Source organism: Lagopus leucura, unplaced genomic scaffold (assembly GCF_019238085.1).
Source record: "Lagopus leucura isolate 7727_CA_CO unplaced genomic scaffold, USGS_WTPT01 Super-Scaffold_73, whole genome shotgun sequence".
NCBI classification, from domain to species: domain Eukaryota; kingdom Metazoa; phylum Chordata; class Aves; order Galliformes; family Phasianidae; genus Lagopus; species Lagopus leucura.
In genome coordinates, this window is record NW_024962252.1 from 83,550,733 (window position 1) to 83,567,790 (window position 17,058).

Consider the following 17,058-nt stretch of genomic DNA (forward strand, 5'->3'; position numbering starts at 1 on the left):
AATTGAATTTCTAGTTAATGGTGTGATCTTGCAACTCTTATTCTCAGTGATTTCATGATCTCTAGCTATAATCTCCTGACGATGCTGCCTCAGACCTGCAACTGGGAGAACATACTCTAAAAATGTCAGTGTGTCAGAGCAGATTCTGAAGTTGTGAGATAACCATCTCCTCACTGACATCTCTTAAAGCACTGTGAGGAAGTTCATAACCCAGAATCGGACTCCTCATAGCCTACAAGGGTCACCATTCAACCAAATAGGAAAGGAATGCATTAAAATTCCAGGTGAGTGATCAAAAAAAAAAAAAAAAAAAAAAGGAATAACAGAAAATATCCTGATTTACATCAATTTTTTTTCTGTCTTAAAACAAGTTACCTGAGTAACACACACATTTTTTGTTACAATACCTTTCTGGTAGTGAAGACAGACACTTTTATGTACTTCCTACCACACACACATGCAGACATATTTATTTCCCACCTCACAGCTGGATTTGGATGTGGAGCTGCTCTGCAGTTTTTCATGTCTACCACTGAAGTGGAACTTCTTGTTTGTCCCTCAAGCACAATCTTGAACATTGTCAAGGCTGATTATTAGACATCACTTCACACGAGGCTTTTTCAAATACACAGATCTCCATCAGTTCAAAGGGAAGCCAAAAGCAGTCCTTCAGTGAGACAATGGGTCTTAAACACCCCAACCAGTACCCTAGCAGTCTGCCCCAGAGCAGGAGGCTCAGTTCATCTGCCGAAAGGCTAGGGTCCAGCAGCCCTTCAGCCTGCCTCAGCCCCTCTGAGTTCACACTGTGAGCAAAACAGCTGTCTGTTAAAGCAGATAATAAAATCCAGCCTGGGAGGAAAACCAAGATACAAAGCTTTTCTCCAATGCCTAATCAGCGTTCTGTCCACAGGGAAAACTGAGCCCCATCTGATATACAAGTTATCATTTTGGCTCTCCATAATTAAAACTATTGTTGCCATGGCAATACAAAGGCTGTTGAAAATATAGGCAAGGCTAATGTCATGCTTCTTTGTTGATAGAATTTGTCGTCCCAGTCTGGTTTGTACCAGGATGGAAAGAAATTTGACTCGGGCAAAGGGTTGACTTTGGGAGGATTGTTGTTTAGGAATCAGATGCTATGTGTGCTGTAAGACCGCTTTCTCAGGCTCTCTAACATGACCACTAATCCTTTTACAGTCAATAGCAGTTTGAAAGATAATTTCAAAGAGAATAGTTCAGATCCTACACTACTAAATTTCTCTTAGCACTGTAAAAAAAATAAAAAAATAAAAAAATACATAGAGAATGATAACAAATAACAATCAATCACAGAACAATGAATATATGTAAAATTTAAAGTAGATAAGAAATTAAAATGCGAAAATAACTGTTTATACATTCGAACACCACACCACAAACACTCACAGTCTGTTTGGCAGTTATTTATTCATTTGAAACTGTGATCACTACTGAGTGTGCTATAATCAAACAGGAATTCCAGGTCACCCAGTGACCTCTGAACAGCAACAAGTAATCTGCTATTTAGGAGATATCACGAAGTACATGTCTTTCTCTATGGATACACATCTACATATGCAAAATACACATAAACATGCCAACATGTATTTTCATAGTCTAATGTGACAATTTTTGGAGTTTCATGACTCGCAGTCAAGCCATTTCATTCTCACTTGGAAATCTCTGTCTTTAATAGGTCTGTAGAAGTCTGCTCACACACAAAACTGTGCAACTGCCACTCTTTAATAACATGGACAGTCATACATGAATATATGCTGCAACAAAAAGGTGAGTCACACAGGACCTAATTTAAGTGAAAATCCCATTAATGCCAATATCCATTGAAATGAGCCAGAGTTGCTTGGCTGAAAATCTCAGAGTTGGTATCATAAGCCTGGAATGAATACACTGGAGTAGAAGACTAAGGCAAAAGACAAGTGGCATGCAGTTAGCAACCATCTCAGCAACTGATTGTTCAGAATAGCAGTGCACTGACTTTATTGCCAGATGTGTTCTCACAAGGGTGCATAGGAAACAGAATACAGAATGTGATCAAAACACCTAAGCCTGGTGAAGGAGAAGGGCCAAAGATGCCACAGCATTTAATGGGTACCATGCCTAGGAAACAGTCACTATGTCATGCAAGCTACAATGCCATCCCTTTGTACCTTTGTACCTTGCTACATGGGGGACTCAATACATGCAGATGGAAAACTGGTGAAAAATTTCACCAGCCTGCCAGTGGAACTTGCAGCACTAATAAGAAAGAAAAATAAAACAGAAGGCTCATAATGATCCACATGAACATGAATATAATTGTAAAGCAAATTTCTTTTGAGCCTCCTTTCCCTAAGAACGTGTGATGAAAGACAGAAAATAAGTATTACTAATTCATCATGCTTGGTAGGCTTATAGGAAAAGGGTATTATTTATATTGACATAGCAGACTTCTTTTGAGAAAAGAAGTCACACTGGCCTTCTCTACTTGGGAGAATTGTTAAGGACAATCAGGAAATGAACAATTTATTTACCTCAGCTACTTCTAAGCTAAGTAAAATCCTTTTCTTCATCTCAATGAGAGAAAATTGCAAATCCATGTGTAAGGGAAGAAAAAAAACAATGACTGTGAAGCCATTCAGATGGTAGGAATTTGAGTGAAGGAATGCAAAGAAGCATGTTTTCTGCAAAGAAAAGTTCCATACTGCTCAAGAACAGACCAAGAAAGATGGTCATAGGCTTAAAGGAGGGCACATTCCAGGAGAGGGGAATTACAACCACGACCATTGTGACCAACAGCTTCAAAAAATGCTCAAAACCAACAGACACTCATAATTTCACCTGGATTTGCATAGATCTAGTGCTGCTGCAAAGCAAAATACAAGGTCTGTTCTGAAAATAATGCATCCTATTTTATTATGTTGTCCCATGACATCAGATGTAGATGGTGGTAGTATGGTAGCAGAAGTTGCACCTTCCTGCCAATATTCCATTCCATTCTGTTGCTATGCAACACATGGCAGCAGAAGAGCAGTCTGACAAAATGGCATCTGACATGGAAGTGCATATGGAGCAAATGCGTGCCATAGAATTTCTACATGCAGAAAAAAATTGTTCCCATTGACATTCATTGACACTTGCTGAATGTTTATGGAAAGCAAACAGTGGATGGTGGATGGTGCGTTTCAGCAGTAGATGGTGCAGATTTTTGCAAGCGTGGTATGCAGCTTCTTGTTCATTGCTGGTGAAAATGCATAGCTAATGCTGGTGACTGTGTTGAGAAGCACTGTTTTGTAGCTGAGAATTTGCTCTATCAAATAGTGTTATTGTGCTTTTTGTATCTGTTGCAATTTTCATGGCAATAAATAGGAGACATTACTTTCAGAGCTATCCACATACCTTTTATTCTACAAATCCCATCATAAAGTTTATTTTCAAGAGTTCCAGCTGCCACATGGCCCTTGAAGTATAAATTATAAGCCAGTAATAGAAGAACTCGGGGACTATCAGAATCAAGCCACTAGCCAGAGTTGAAGGTGAAGAAGAAGAAAGTTCATGAACGGTATCTAGGGAGAAGGATCAGGAAGATCTGTTTGGGGGAAATGATGTTGCACAAAGAGTCATTGCACAGATATCACAAAAAAGTATCTGGGAACTTCCCTGGGAAACAGCTCCAACACCAAAGTCCAAATGGGGCAGTGCTGAGAGTAACCACTGTCTTAACTGTGTTAGTGTAGATATCACAGCCCATAGGAAAGAAGAGGGAAAATAAAAGGTGTAACAGCGGTCAGACATATCACTTAATATACTCCTGGAAGGAGCTCAGATTCTCTAGTCATTAGCACATAATAAAACTCTAAAAAAAGCCACGAGGCAATGAAAAAAGAATGGCAGAGAAAACTAATGGGCCAGAGGAAGAACAATAAACTGACAGATGGGAGGTCCCGGCTCAAGAAGAATTCGAAGGAATGGAGAGATGTATTCTTGGAAGAGGAAGGGTACATCAGGTAGTTGACATATTGAGTTTCCAGGAAAGAGGGTAGAGTATTAATGACAGTGCAGCTGACGGTTTCAGCAGCTACCAACGAAATGATTTGCCCTTCTTTTTCAGCTGAAGAGGTGACAGTGTGGATGTGGCAGCTGATTTACATACATCATCATAACTTCCATAGGAATATCAGATTTCTTTATAAGGACTTGTAGTACCAGCTTTGCAGGTCAGTATCAATGTCTAACTGAGCCACTGGAGACGAAGGGGATGATTCAGAGAGGCACTGAGGCACCTGAAACAGGGCTTAAACTGAATTTAATTGCCCAATTGAAATTGGGATTCCAAAATCCCCTGCTTCAGAAACTGTAAACACATCAAAGCTCACATTTAAGACCATAAGGACCACTGGAATAAATTCCTGTTGCCCAGGCAGCTGTGTGCCTACCACCTGCCTGTTCTGTACTATGATCCAGACACGGGTCCACACATGCTGCCCATGTAGTGGAGGGGCCCACTTCCACCAGTGAACTTAGACTGCTCCTAGTACATACAGATGATGCCCTTCATCTTCCCCACCTACATTTTGCCTGCAACGATAAAGTATCCAACTTATGCAGTAGCAGTGTGCTGGCTTTTGTGTAAGGTATCTATCTTGAGCTACTGCAAATTAGGGATTGTAACACTCTGAAGTAGAAGAACTTATGGTGCCTGAAGCCACAGCTAAATATTGTCGCAAAACATATCAGTTTATTTGTGCTGCGCAGAAGGTTATTAAGCACTTTTATTTTGCTGAATAATTTGCTATGCCATCAAACTACACTACTTACATGCATAGATGAAGGAAGGAGGGAACATACTAGCAGAAAAAAATCTTCAGTCATCAGATAAAGTCATGATGGTATTGCAGCATGCTTTCCCTGGTTGACATCGCTATGCTTAAAGGCAAAACTGTTCACGGTATTGGGCTCTAATTGTGCACAAACCCTTGTCCAGTGCAAGGAACAAAGAACTGTTACCAATGAAGCTGCAGAATGCCGGGTTTCTATCTATAATCCAGGTTTAGCAATGTATTGAGGCTTTGAAACACATAAAACAATTGAGGGACCAGCAGTATGTTTGATATTACAGCCAGTCTGACTTTTAACATGTTCTCAACATTTGCAGATGTCCCATGTATTTCTGACATCCTCTACCGCATGTAGATTTTGCTACAACAAAAGTTCAGGTTGTGGATTTTTGCCAGTAACAAGCTGATGTTGCTCAGAGCAGCATTAAAATGCTATCATGCTGTTAGATTAAGTAACCTATTTTCTCTACTAGCACAGATTGTACTTTAGGTTTGCCCTTGCACTCACCAAATTGCTGTTTCTTGCAACATTTCCCTTTGAAAGTAGTTTGCCAATCTCCAAAACAGTGCAATTTTCACCAAATGAAGGAGTTTCTAAATGAGTTGAATGAAAGTGGGATCCAGTCCTCTTTGTGAGATTCTTCTTTGTTTCAAAAATCATGATAAGTAAACTAAACAAAATAACAACAACAAAAAAAAAACAAAACAGTATGGAATAATAGGGAGTTGAATTTCTTTACTTTTGAGCAGCACTCCCCCCTCCCTTGATGTGACCCATGAGTTATCTGTGTATGTATTAATATAAAACAGGTTTTATATAGAATGTAGCCCATAGACGTACAAGGTCCTAAAGCAGCTGATGTAACAACAACCAATGCATTTAACACAAATTTCTTCCTTTGCCTCTTTCTATTTTTTAAGCCTTCTTTGAAAATCTCTCTCCCTTCCCCTTTCCTCTGACAACTCTCTGATTTTTGGTTTTTCTATCATATTGTCTTTAGAGGAGACAATAAAAGGTACAGTCAGAAACCGAATACAGGCATTCAGAGACTCGAGGGCACTTCTAGGACATCAAACATAAATACTAAATAGGGTGGAGAAATACAAAAAAAAAAAAAGCTGCCAAAAGAGACCAAACTACAAGAAACCAGTCGCATCGATTAGCTGATTAGTTTGCCAGCGAGCGATTAGTCAGAAGGACTTGAATTAGTCTGTCCAACCCTGCCTCCCATGAATAAAACGTGGGGAGGACACTCTTTCCCACCCTCAGTGACAGATGATATCTGTTTTCTCCTGCTAGCTTGAATTTAAGAGCCACTGAAGCTCAGCAAGAGTATATTCTGGCTCAAATGAGCTGAAAATTGCATTCAATTTGAATTTCAAAACCGGAGGAGAAGGGAGAATGAGGGGAGCGGGAGGTGGAGGGAGCTCGCCAGGACCCACCGGCCCTTCCCTGCACCTCGCTGCTGCCGAGTGCGGAGCCGGGGCGCGGTGCAAAGGAGAGAGCCTTGCTGGACAGAAGCCCAGTCCCAGTTTAAAAATAAACGTTTCGCTGTCAGGATCAAAGCAAACTCCGCTTTTATGTGTATTGCAAGCTGTATGCTCAGAAGGAAAAGATTCTTCTGGTTACTCGAGGAGAGAGAGGCGGAAGGTAGAGGGGGATACAGGATTTCCCACTGAAAATCCCTCAGTAAGATGGTCTGACCCCAAAAGCACTTCCATCCCCTTTCACATTGCGTGTGTGCAGAGTGTATATGCTGAACATATGTAAGGTTCATTTAGAATTATGCTTTTTAGCGTGGGGCAACTTTTAATTTACATCCTCGTGGGTGAAAGGATTATTTCCCTTTCCCTTTGTGCTTTAAATTTATGGTTATATCTGATGACACTGAAAGAAATGGAGTTTTGCCCACAACCCAAATATATCCTGTAATTTGATGGCATGAGAGCAGTTGGTCTCTTTAGTGCAACTGATAATATTCAATATCCAATACAATCAGATATACCAAATCAAGAGATTCTTCAGCAAATTTCTTACTGACTTTAGTGTGCAATTTGACCCAAGGGTTTGGAGTAGTAATAAAAATAATTACAATTAATCATGAATAATAATTAATAACTTAAGGATTAAAATGTGTCCATTTTTACATTCAGGGTCAGCATTTTCTACGTACCCTGGAGAGACTTTTACTTCCTTTTCTAAACAGAATGCTTGCAGTAGCACTTTATAACCAGAGAGTCCAGCCATCAGAAAAACCAGGGGTATTCTGTGGCATGCAATTTGTAACATGACATTATATCCATGGACAAAAGGGTCCCTGTTACACTGAATAAAGTACACATATCCTGTGATGCAGTTTGTATTTCAAACCCCAGTGATGCTACTGCAAGCTTTTCTCTCTCTTTTTTTTTTTATACTAAGTGGTTTTTTTCACTGATAAATAAGTAAGTTGCCAGCTTTATACATATACGTGATAAGAGTCAGGATCCAACCCTCAAAAAAAAAAAGTGAGGTCAATTTTCCTGGCCATTGCATTTAATAAAAAGCTCCCAGGCAACAGAGTTAAGCACACACTAATAGATATACCTTAGCATGCTATGCCTTCAGCAAGTCTTTGGTTTCCCTCTATGGAAAAAGACTGCATTAACACGCTAAGTGAGCTAGCGTCCTGCTTTTAAGCTTCTTCCATCATCAAATTAAATTTTTACCTGAGCTTTTGACAGATAATTTGAACAATCTCTAAGGGAAGTTTCTAAACAACACCTTCACATGCACCAAAATGCAGATGCAGTTATTCTTCTGTGCTCACTGTCCCCTACACACAGCATGCAACTAACTGCGTCTTGCATTCATGTTCACTTGAGAAACCTTTTACACATCTGCAATGCTACTCAGAGGACTACTTTGTTCAGGATGCTTTCTAGACCCCCAGACATACATTTCCTCACCTCATATAGGCTGGCATTTTTTGAAAGTTTGTTTCATTGCTTGCATTGCACTCTCACTGTCTAGATTGAAAGGCTTCAGAAGATAATCTAATTGCTCCACCTTACCCTCCTAAACACCACAGTTTTCTCAATACAGACTGCAGAGGCTGATTTCTGAATGGCAGAAAAGGAAACGTACAGACCTGGCTCCATCCCTTCATTTTTCAAAGCAAGCTTTCTCTGAAAATCAGATTATCTGCCATTACAGCGCTTACTTTACTGAAGACAACATTCACTTTACAAGAGCTGAACGAGGACGATAAATATGCAAAATGCATGGCACGCTCCTGACAGATCCATCTTCATCCTGTGCTTCTCGATCTCACGCTACTCGTAACGCACAGCAGGAGTTGCAGCTTGACAGCAGCATCACACTGAAGAACTGCACAGCTCCCAGACCAGAACCAGACCATGCTCAGCCCGCTCCATCTACACACACCTACCAATGTGGACATGCTCTGGTGGTGCTTTCCTCTCCTAGTCGGGAAGCTCTGACCTGATCCCATTATGGCTGCAGGCACTCAAACTGCTCAGACTCTGTGAGGATCACCATGTGAGCGTGGGTAACAAAGGCATGGCATTAGAGGAAATTCTTGACAGTTTCTCCAAAGCACTGGACACTAGAGTAGTTCAGCTGAATAGCATCCATGCCCACATGATGTTGCAAGGTCAAAAAGACCTTATGCTATTTACTAGGTGAGTACTGATTTTAGGCATTACAATTTTTTAATTGAGAGAAGCTGTAGCTTTTATCTGCTTAGGAAAAAAAAAAAAAAAAAGTATATTTTTTTTTCTACACACTTAATAGAAACATAGAATAGTTTGAGTTAGAAAAGACCCTCAAAGTTTGTCTAGTTCAGTTCCCCTGCAAAGAACAGGCACACCTACAGCTTGATCCGGTTGCTCAGCTCCTCTTATATTCAAGAATCATTTACCCACATGACATTGTGTAGTAATATTACAAGATGTCCACAGATCTTACAAATGAAGTCTCAGAGCAGTAACAGTTTCTCACATAAGCCATCTTCCAGTGGTCCCAGTTCTCCCACTGGCTGCTGAAGCCCATGTCTGGCCGTTGTTACAGCAAAAACACCAGCAATGATTTATGAAGAGCTCTTAGCTGCATCAGACACTTTACAATTAACAATGTTAAATACAAATAAATACATAAATGAAATCAGAGCTCTAAGTGCAGGGTGTACCCAAAGCTTCAATGACATCATCATCAACTGCCAGTCACCCAGACAGCAAAAAATAAATAAGAGCTGGGGCCGGGAGAGGCAGAGTATTTACTCAATCAGTACCTATTTTTGAATTTCCTTCAAGCTGGCTTGGACCAAGAGCCATCAATTATTTAAAAGAAGTAACATGATGCTTCCTTTGTTGAGGCAAATCTGCAAGTAGACCCCAAGAGAGAATAAAAAATGAATTAGGCAGAATTTATTAGTGCGCTTGAAGAAAACAGATTCAGCTATCAGAGCTGACTGTGGTTTTAAAAATAGCGTGCTTCTGCCCATGAACAATAGTTTCTCTCTGTCTCGTTTACCCCAGCAGATCCTAAATAAACCCACCTCTTCCCTTTCCTTATGCTTTTTTCTTTTCTTTTCTTATTTTTTTTGAAAGAGGGCATAATGCTGAAAGAGGCATCAATCATTCCTTAAACTTCTTCCTTCTTTTCTGACTTGACTTGATGTATTGTCTTCATTTAAATTACAAATATACTAATCTAGAACACTGTTTACTAAGCAGCATATTAAATGAAAGATGCAAGAAATTGCATCACTCACATTTTAAAAATGACTTTCGACTCAGGGACACATAAAAACAACATGACAAGATTATCTGCCTTGGCTGCTCTATTTCCATCCATGGAAATAAGCAAATAAGCAAATAAGACTCACTTACTGGGAATTTCTGCTTACGATCTTGCTACCACAGTGGCTGGGTCAGTCAAACTGACAGGGCCAAAACCAGTACAAAACTTTCACCTTGGTAGACAACTAGCTGGAGCTGATACCATCAGGCATGGTGAAACCAAATGCTCCATCACAAGACCCACTCTTCATAATACAGAAAGAACGCGCAGGGATCTGGTGAGGATTCTGGAAACATTAGGACACATTCAGGCTGCTGCACAGAAGGAAGCACTGAAATTACAGTACTAGTCTGCAGCAGCTGCAGTAGGGAGGGGAACCTTGGCAGAACAAAAAAGTACTGCATTCAACCAAAGGTCCCCACTCACACTGCTCATGCCAGGAAAACAATGCCCTTGGATCATTTTGGGTGACCTTTGCAACGTCCAGCAGCAGGGAAGGGCACCGTGCCGCTGTGTGACTACACGGGGCTGGCTCGTGCGTGAGCAGCATGTGGTGACAAAGCTCTCAGCAGGACAGGAGAGCACGGGGCGGTCACCACTCAGCAGGGACCAGCGTCAGAAATGCTGCCTTAGCATACCTCCTTCCCCCTCAAGTTCCAGCCCAAACACAGCCCATAACAAAATAAAAGACGCCGCTTCCTAGTTGTTCTGCTTGCAGGTCTTGACTAAAGGCATAGTCATGTCAGAAGCCAGATAGGTTTAGGAAAGGCTCTGAACATGGCCTTGTCATCTGAAATCCAGGAAGAAAACTCTCTAACTCCAATGTGGTGTTAGAGCCTTGAAGAGCATTTTGTCACGTTAAACAAAATTACCAGAATATTATTTAGCAGCAGGAGCCAGGAAGAAACTATAAACCTTTGGAAATAGAGCCTGCTCCAGGCTGGCTATGTTTGCATTTCCTTGGATGAACACAGAACATAGAAGGTTTTGCAGAGGTTGTCTATGGATATTGAGTGACAAGGAACAAGCTGAGCACCTGAATGCTACATCCCACCTTACCCCTCTTATGCTCAGCAGTACAGAGAGAAAGAAAACAAAGAAGTATTTAAACCACTCTGCAGCAGGAAAAAAAAAAAAAAAAAAAAAGAAAGAAAGAAAAAAAAAAGAACTGATTCATATTTGTTTTTGGAACAGAGCAATAACACCAACTTGCCAGGCCAGGTGCTGACTGTAGCCCCATGGCAGCCCCTTCTCTCTGCCCTCACTGCACCACTCACAAGACTTTGCCCATGCAGGAATGGCTCCTTGCAGTGGCCTGATCCTGGCAGTGCCCTGGATGGACACCCAGCCCTCAGAACAAAGCGGTGCTACTGGAATGGCAATAGGCGGCATCTCTTTCAGGCTGTTCTCTAAAAATAATAACAATCTTCCATTCCAGTAAGCTCACAGCTACTCTCTGCCTTCTGATCTCACAGATTCATCCAGCACCTTTGTGGGCCTTTTGCTAACCAAAACATGATTATGCATCATAAATCTAAATGTGTTCATGAATTTTTCTTTGAATAAATATTTCAAAGGTTGTATCAAGTTTTTACAGTATTCTATTTTCACCATATCTGCTTCATTTTTTAACTCCCACACCAGATTACTCTTTTAAAGGAAGAAAAAAGAATTGAAAAGACATAATTCAGGTGAATGTGAAAGAGAAGCTGACACTGCAAGGTGCCAAGACAACGTCATTCCTCTTCTCTTCCTCACCTCTCTGTCTCTGGATGGTAATCACAAGATCCTGAGTGCCAAACTTTGGAAAATATCCTTGCAGAGGTAGCATCTGCTCCCTTGGCATACTTCTTGAGCAGTTGTATTGGCAGCTTTAGATGTGTCCGAGTCTATCATATGACAAGACTGCAGATGGGTTGCCTTGGATGCTCTGTTTTCCTGGATGCTGTTTTTCTTTTATGAACATTTTACTCTAAGAAAACTTATGTACAAAGCTGTATGGGGAAGGTTCTATGTACATATGATTTCACACCAGTGAGACACTTCACTCTGCCTTTATCTAGATTTTTTTGCTACCATTTAGCCTGCATTCTTGCAAAGGCCCTGACTTCCACTGAAGTCAGTATGAGGCATCAAGCAGATTAGGCCCTTACTGTGTGGATCGGCATTTCAACCAGCTACTTTTCCACATGCTATAACTTTTTCCATCTGTGTTGATCTTTCTTTGCAAATTAACACCTGAGTCCTGCAAATATTTGACGTGGAAGAAAACTGCTCATTTTGAGTTAACTTCTGTTCCCATTGAAATCAATGGGAGTTTTTTCCATTTGTCCATTATTCCAACAAACAAATAATGGAGCAATGACACAGTTGTTGCATATGGTGGAACTACATCTTTTTCTCTTGCTTTCTAAGCTTAATGTTCCTTCCCTATCTCCCTTACACTAATCACATGGCCGTGAATCTACGCATGCATGCATTTTTAAACTGTAAATAAAACTAGAATGCATAAATTCCTACAGAAATTAAGGTAAAGAATTCTAAGAGAAAAAGTAGGAGAAGTTATCTAATTAAACAGGGGGATACAGAGCAAAGGGGAAAAAAAAAAAAAAAAAAAAAAAAGAAAGAATAACTAAATCTCATATAATCCCAAGAACATACTCCTAACCTTTCTGGAAGATTTTTGCCTTGTCATGAGAGTATTTGCTTGAATGTTTCATGAATACAGTATGAAACAGCTTTGAAAGTAATTTTAAATGAAATGTAAAATAGAAAGGCAATGTTCTAAAACCACTGCTTTCTCAGAGCATGTTTTAATATAATAATCTGTTATTTCCTGGATGGATAAAGGCACAGAGCTACAAAAATACAAGTTCTCTTTCAGTTCATTTTTACATACTGTTCCAACAAAGCATAAAGTATACTGACTGGTGTCCAAAAATAGACTACCTACTACCCTATAGTCATCTTTTTGGGGAAAAGCTTGAGAAAGCCACAACTTGCATTAGGCAAGAGACATCAAACATAGGCTCTAGTGAATCAAAGTGAGAAGTTATTTCAAGAATATAAAGGATTGAAGTAGAGTCTTATAAAACAGCTAGAAACTATGAAAAAAAAAAAGCAAAAACTGATGGTTCTGCTGTTGTTTTCACCCACACTTCAGAAAAAGAGCATTCACTCTAGCCTCTCCTTATTGAGTCAGTTGTCAAACTCCGAAAAGATATTTTGCAAGGAATCAGGATTGATAAAACTGATCCATATTTACCACTCCTTTAAAACTCCTTAAAAAGAAGAAACCTTTAAATTTTCTGGGAAAAGAGAATGAGACAGTGCACCAGTTATGATTCAGTGAGACTTCAGGAATTTTGGCATAATCACAGTATTGAAAAAATCATATATGCTCCAGCCCTTCTTTCACAGTTAGTTCCTAATCTCGGTGCCCATGGCTTCACTCTCGCTCACGTGAACCGTCCCCATGGTTTCTCAGATAAAAACACACTTCTGACAGAAGGTTAAAAGTCAAGCCCAAGAGCTACAGAGAGGGGATCCTCCAACCATTCTTAGCCTCAAAGGGGTCTACATTTCTCACACCAACATGGGATATTCAGATCCTTCAGTTCTAGCTCATCTCTAGTGAATAAATACACTAAGAACCAAAACTTGTTTGAGAAAATCATACAGTCGGTTTGACTTATGTACCCATGTATCTCATATACATGTAGCAGACATACTCACCTTAGGTAAAACAGTTCATACTTTTGGAGACGTCTCAAGAAACCAAGAGTAAGCAGTAATACACAATGTTAATGTAAAGGAAGCAATCAAATTAGAAATTAGGAAAATAAGATGGGGCATAAACTTGCCCATTCCTGAGCAGTGATCCTCTCGAAGTATGGAAAATAAAACCTATGACTCCAAACCACAAAATGAATGAGCACTGAATGAACACTTTGAGGTACTACATAAAATGAGGCATGGTCAATCACACTTTGCTTAAAAGGATCTAACCTCTCAGATGTTCTTCCAAACTAAAAATATGGAAATTTGAATCAACTTTGCTAACACTTTCAGAATGGCCAATATCAGGTTTTGGTGACAGGACCATCCACATGTTTTCTTTTGAATAATATACAGAAAGTTACACATAAAACAGTCTGACACGTGTCTTGCAGGAGGGAAGACAATACCATGATAGCGCTCCATGTCACCAACCCTTCAATTAAAAAAGGGTTTGGAACATCAAGAGTCCTGGTTGCTATTCCCAGATGTTTCACAAATGTGATAAGACCTCTAGAAAAAAATTGAATGAGGAAAAAAAGATTTATAATTCAACAGATGTGTATTTTTCCAACTCCTGAAAGATGATGTTTAGAGAGATAGTACTAGGCTACATCTTGAATACCTTAAATTCTCACTGGTAGCAGTAAGAATCTAGAGGACTCCAAAAAGCCAAGCAAGGAATAAAGCCAATGCCCATCATCAGTGATCAGTCCTGATCAACAATGATCATTGCACTTGTTTAATATTTTTATGCATAAGGCAAGCATTATTATAAAAAACAACTTGCATGTAATAATCCATGCAAACACTGCTCTTTAAATTGAGATATTTAACTATATCACTAAATATTTAAGTGCTCTTCAGCACAAAGGACAAGGGAACCTCAATATTGAAAGTGATGAAATATTTGTGCTCCCTGGAATGTACAAATACACTGCCAGCTCCCTGCATTTTCATTTAGTATCAGAAACAGCTTTCCAGGGACTTAGATGCTGCTGAAAGTGTCAATATCAGTGTTACTATTTATAGCACCATAAACTACATTTTGACTTATATCGGTAAAGTTAAGCTTAGGTAGCACTTCTAGTATTAATATCTTAATACAGAAATATTGCTATAAGTGTAGTTCACAGTCTGGAACATAAACACAAATTCAGCGTTACTAATAAATCACCTTCTGGACTGCATGGAAACATACTGCTGAAGTGTATTTTACGCAATACCCAATGGAGCAAAATGCAACAATATAGATGTATTTAAATTTCCCATTTTTACACTGTCACTCAAAAACTTTTCTTCTTCCTTTTTTTTTTCTACCTTATCGATCTCACTAGCTTGCGATAGCATTTCAGTTGCTTGCTGAGCCATTTTTAGCTTTTGCTTCTTTTTTTAAAAGCTAAATCAGGGCTCAAATGATTCGATCAATTCAGCTTTTTCAATTAGAAAAGAAAGTTCAAAGAAAACCCTAGGACATTATAAACTACAAAATTTTCTCTCCCTCTCAATTTTTTTTCCTTAGTATCAATAGTTTCCTTTTACATAATATCAACCCCGTGGTATGCAGTATGAAGTTTATCCACAGCAAGACAACCCCATTAATTTTTACCAGGAAGGGCGATTTTATCAAAGACCATTCATCAGGAAGCAAAATGTGTGGATAGGTAACTCTACACACCTTCAGAGTTACAGACTTCAGCAACAGCCTGCTGCAGCTCTCTGACTGCAGTAGAGATAGTTAAAAAATGCATGACTTTGGGCAACAGAGAATGTTGCAGAAGATATCTGGGACCTTTTTGAGTTGTACCAAAAGATTCTGTCAGTCCCAGGTTAAGACCGATGTTCTCTATTTGAACAGACCACGCTTTTTAAAAGGGTACTTCAAGAAAACAGAGATGTTGCTCCAATGTAAATCAGGATCAGCAGGAACAAATGAGACACAATAGGTGAGGTTCAAATCACCTGGATCGTACTTATATATATAGATCTCATCTCTGAAAAATCTCAGATCAGTCCACTTGTCAATGTTTTGGTTGCACTCAAGCGGTGACTACCATATTAAATTTCAAATGACAAGCAGGGCAGAGATGCTACAGAACTCCTCCCTGCAAGCCTGCTCATGGTTTAGTGTAGTTACTAAACCGTGAAGGATTACACAGGAGCTTGGATTTATGGAGTTTCTTTGGAACCCTTCCTAACTTGAATGAACTGCTCATATCTATATCTGGATAGAGGCAGAGGGTGTGAGGACACTCAGAGCATCTCTTCCTGAAAGCCCTGCAGAGAGCACAGCTTGCTCAAAGTCAGATCTGGGGCCCATGACACAAAGTTCACAGCCGTGCTCAAAGAAAACCTTTCCATTCTGCATTTAAAAAAAAAAATCCTTCAATAAAAATAACTGCAGCAAGACTGTATAACAGACTCATTCCTCATCTGTCTAAAGGAGCATCCTTCCCAAAGGGTCAGGTCCTCTTTCCCTTGTGTTCTCTTTCTCCATGATTTTTTTTTTTTCCCCACTATTACTGGATTCCAGGCACTTCCTTTTTAAGTACAGCAAGCCTTTAACTAAGCAAGGGTGGTAGACTGTCTGAATACTTTCCTGTATAATTAGCAGTACCTAGGATATGGGAGTGAATTCCAAATTCTCACATCCTTCCCTGGCACTTACTTTAAGCAGGTCACTTGGCTTTCCTTAGGTACTTTTGGTACTGCAGGGGGAAAAGAAAGTCTTCCTACTTTAAGTTGGACAACCTAAGATGGCTGCTAACAACAGAAAAGAGCAGTGAATATCGCAGAGCTGAGACTGGCAGCTTGTGCTTCATTTCAGGCTCCTCTTCAGGTTTAACTCCAGCTGTCAATTTGGTCAGTCATCACATAGATCACAGAATTATATTTAACCCAACGTAGCTACACATTTTGTTTTGCATTTGGTGTAGAGATACACTGCTTGACTTTAGCTATCTAAATAAAATAAACATAGTAAAATAGGTATAAAAGCACACATTTATTCAAGAGAAATGTTTCACAATGATTAATTTACTCATGCAAGAAGAGCATTCAGAGAATTTAATGGGAGATACTAAAACATGGTTAAAAGGCCATTCTTTTAAATGTTATTTTCTTATTACCTTTTTCTTTCTTTTCTTCATACTTAAGCTAAACACATACATCTATTCAGGTTCGTAATAGGGAGTCATCACTACAACAGCTAGAAAAAGATAGTTAGTTGACCCAAATAATTGGGGTGATTGTCTGATTATTTGATCAAAACTGTTGGGGGCACCTCATTAGGGTTTTAATGGCAAGTGGCATCAAGCAGTTTATCAGAAAATCTGCAGATGCTGGAAATCTTGTCCTGAAATGCTTGCGCCCCACTGCACCCCATGTGCATGCAGTGCTTCTGAAGGTATGTCAGAAGGAAGCAAGTCCATTGTGTTCTGTTTGTAGCTACAAGGAAATTCAATGAACACTGCTTAGGAACTGGAGGATCTCGTAACTAATTGCCAGTACTGCAAAGGACTACAAGAGGGCAAGCACATCCATAATGTAAATATATGGGTGATGAATGAGCGGTGTGGTCATGGTCATGGATCCTAGAGTGGTTGTGAACCTTGCAGTCACATT

General features: G+C 39.7%; 1 protein-coding gene across 10 annotated transcripts in view; it reads right to left on the reverse strand.

Annotated features, from left to right (window-relative positions):
• The window catches only part of ESRRG (estrogen related receptor gamma), a 379,837-nt gene that overhangs the window by 274,072 nt on the left and 88,707 nt on the right, over nucleotides 1-17,058 (reverse strand). The window contains exon 1 of one of the 10 annotated variants that reach the window (XM_042895242.1): nucleotides 5,362-5,379. The exons of the other annotated variants lie outside the window; for them this stretch is intronic. The gene's annotated coding sequence lies outside the window, so the exon portion shown is untranslated. Of the gene's footprint in view, nucleotides 1-5,361; nucleotides 5,380-17,058 lie in introns of those variants that run through there. 10 annotated transcript variants of the gene reach the window in all.